Consider the following 3,521-nt stretch of genomic DNA (forward strand, 5'->3'; position numbering starts at 1 on the left):
TTTGATTGTCCTTTTAATTGGAAAAACTCCCTTATATACCCCTTCTCAGGGGTGTAGTAAAAAACGAGGTGTGACACTCATAACAATTCAAGTCATTCTGTGATTCTTATATACCCATAAAGCATAACATAACCTTTATTGAAATTTCCTTTACTCGAGCCATCCTTGGTCTCAACCTCCGTAAGCCATAACTGATTCACCAGTACGCCTCAAACTGGAACTGACATAGCACATAACCGTGCAATCAACTAATCAATAGCAGACTCCCCCAATTGGCTCAAAGCCGTAGATCAAAACACACAATAACTCATAATGAATATACTATATTACTGCCATAATACCATAGTGAGATTAAACTCAATCCTTCATAAACTCGTGAAACACAAACCATTTAGTACTTTAAATCTTCTGCAATTCTCGCCTTCACCCTCATAACAATCAAGCCCACTCTATTAGGCGACCCAAATTCAAGTTGTAACACATATATTTCCCTGGTAATAGAGATCTTCCAATAAACGACATAAAGGATCGCACAAACTTCAGAACAATCTGCAGGAGATAGCCCACCTGCCTCGCCTCAAACTAACATCTCCTAATACCCTTCCGCTGTCATAAACATTACATAGTTACTTAATCTTCCTGAGTCTGAACTCATATCACAACGTGAAATCCATTTCACTTCCCAACTAGGCAACATGAAAAGGTCTTTCAGCATGCCCACAACTCGGGCTAAACATCAAAACACGATGGAGACCAAGCACCAGATAGTTCTTACTACCCCCAAGCAGACCCTTCTTGTCTCGTTCAACTCATATGCACACATCTCGCCGTCATATCATACTCATCAAGTAGCTATCCAGCCATCACTCCCACCAATAGGGACACTATCAGACATACAAATCCAAAAACACGTGTTTATACAACCAACGCCTCAGTGCTCAAGCTATAGGCAAAACTCAGCCTCAAGTCCTCCCGACTTGCCCAACATCAACACACAAAGATCACATCTTGCCCTTCAATCAGGGAATCACAAGCCATCGATGCACATCTGATACTGAGCGCTCATGCGCGTATACAAATGCATGGAAGAAATTCAAAGTGTTACATTTCAAGCTGAATCAAGGACGCATGATAAGAATTCAAGAATGTGAAGTTTTTCCTAAAGGTTCTGCAGCCTCCCAAGGATAAGTACAGACATCTTCGTACCGATCCACGAGACTCTACTAAACCTGCTCATGACTCGTGAGACATATGTAACTTAGGCTCTAATACCAACTTGTCACAACCCTCAAACCGACCTGGTCGTGATGGCGCCAATCGTGAAACTAGGCCAACCGACACAACTCCCAAATTAACCATTAATCAATAAGAATCATTTTTTAGGCCTTTAATTAAACAAATATTTCATAATGTAAGTCTAAATGAACAATACAGAAATATACAAGCCTGACATCGGGGTGTCACAAGTCGTGAGCACCTACTAAGGTCTGAATACAAGGAAAAATCTGAAAATGCACTAAAAGTACAGTCTAATGAAAACAAGAGGGAGAAAAACAATGCTGCGAACGCTGGACAACTACCTTGCTAAACTCCGATGACTCTGCCTCTAAGCAATCCACACCCGCTACCGGGTTCAAAAATACCTGAATCTGCACACAAGGTGCAGGGAGTAATGTGAGTACTCCAACTCAATAAGTAATAAAGGTAAATGAAGGCTGAGCAGTAAGAAAACACGTAAACCACGTCAAAATGCTACAACAAAAGCAAGATAGTTCCAACACAGTACAAAAATCATTTACTTCATAAATCATGCTCAATTCCAGTAAAAAAACCTTTTAAAACAAATTTTCAATAGTTTCAAACGAGTGATAAAATAGTGAGTAAACATGATAGAACGTAAGCAGCCCCTTGGGCAAAACATGTATCATAAATCGCCCATCGGGCATAATATCAACAGAACCAGCCCATCGGGCTACCACACAATCTCTCGAAATTAGCCCCTCGGGCATAACATAAATCAAAAACTGCCCCTCGGGCAATAACATGGAACAACATCATCCCCTCGGGCTATATCACATATCATATTGGGTACCCGCGCTCACTGGGGGTGCAGACTCTGGGAGGGTCCCCTTACGGCCTAAGCGCAATATCAAGCCATCTCGTGGCATAATCAATATATCACTCACTCAGGGTACCCACGCTCAATGGGGGTGTACACACTCCGGGAGGGGCCCCTTACGGCCCAAGCGGAATATCAAGCCATCTCGTGGCATAATCAAACAGGCTCTTGGCCTCATATCAATCCACCTTGTGGCGCCTCATAATCATAAATGGGTACTACACTACTGCGGCGCACAGCCCGATACCATAATATACTCACAACACAAGCCCTCGGCCTCACTAAGTTAGAATTTTCTCAAGCCACTCGGGCAACAGTAATACATGATGCTCAGCCCATAATATCATTTAAAATGTCTAAAACGGAGTAAAAATGGCTGAGTTATGAAAACAGTAGATTATAGCATGACTAAGTATAAGTATAAAGTCAAAATAGTGAGGAATAATAGTAAAAATCTCCTAAGGGTCCAAAATAGTTGGCACGAGGCCCAAATATGGCATTCAGCCCAAAACATGATGATAACAAACAGTTTTCAATTAAATACGCAGTAAAACAGTCATTCGGGATGGACTAAGTCTCAATCCCCAATAGTGCACGGCCACACGCTCGTCATCTAGCATGTGTGTCACCTCAATATAGCACAACGATGTAAAATCCGGAGTTTCATACCCCCAAGACAACATTTACAATCATTACTTACCTCTATCCGATCCAAACTCTAGCCCGCGGTGCCTTTGCCTCTCAAATCAGTCTCCAATTGCTCCGAATATAACCAAAATCACTTCTACATCATTAATACATGCTAAAGGAACAAAGCCCAAGCGAAAATAATTGAATTAACTCAAAAATCTCGATATTGGCCAAACCCGGCCCCCGGGACCATATCTCAAAATCCAATAAAAATCATATCAATAGAATCATCATCCTCCCATGAGTCTATACATATCAAGAAAATCAAAATCAGACCTCAAATGGCCCCTCAAATTCCCAATTTACACTCTCCAAATTCAAGCCCTAATTCCCCAATTTTAAGGCTTTAATTTCCATATACTTCATGTTTAAACAAGTAAGAATCAACATAATATTGAGTATTGAGTTCAAAAAACTTACCTCCAAGTGTTTCCCTTCGATTCCCTCTTCAATTCTTCTCAAAAAGCTCCAAAATCGCTCAAAATGGTGAAAGTTAGACCCAAAATTGCGGACAATGGCTATTTAAACATTCTGCCCAGGCCAAAAATTCCTTCTTATCTAACGCGGTCAAAGCCTCGCATTCCCGAAGCACAAATAATTCACATCTCAAATTTTCTCTTACGCGAACGCGAACACACCCTCGCGAACGCGAATGCGTTACCTCAGTCGCGAATGCGATGCTCAATCAGACTCAACCTTCACGAATGCAGGA

The sequence above is a fragment of the Nicotiana tabacum genome, chromosome 7 (assembly GCF_000715075.1).
Source record: "Nicotiana tabacum cultivar K326 chromosome 7, ASM71507v2, whole genome shotgun sequence".
Classification (NCBI taxonomy): domain Eukaryota; kingdom Viridiplantae; phylum Streptophyta; class Magnoliopsida; order Solanales; family Solanaceae; genus Nicotiana; species Nicotiana tabacum.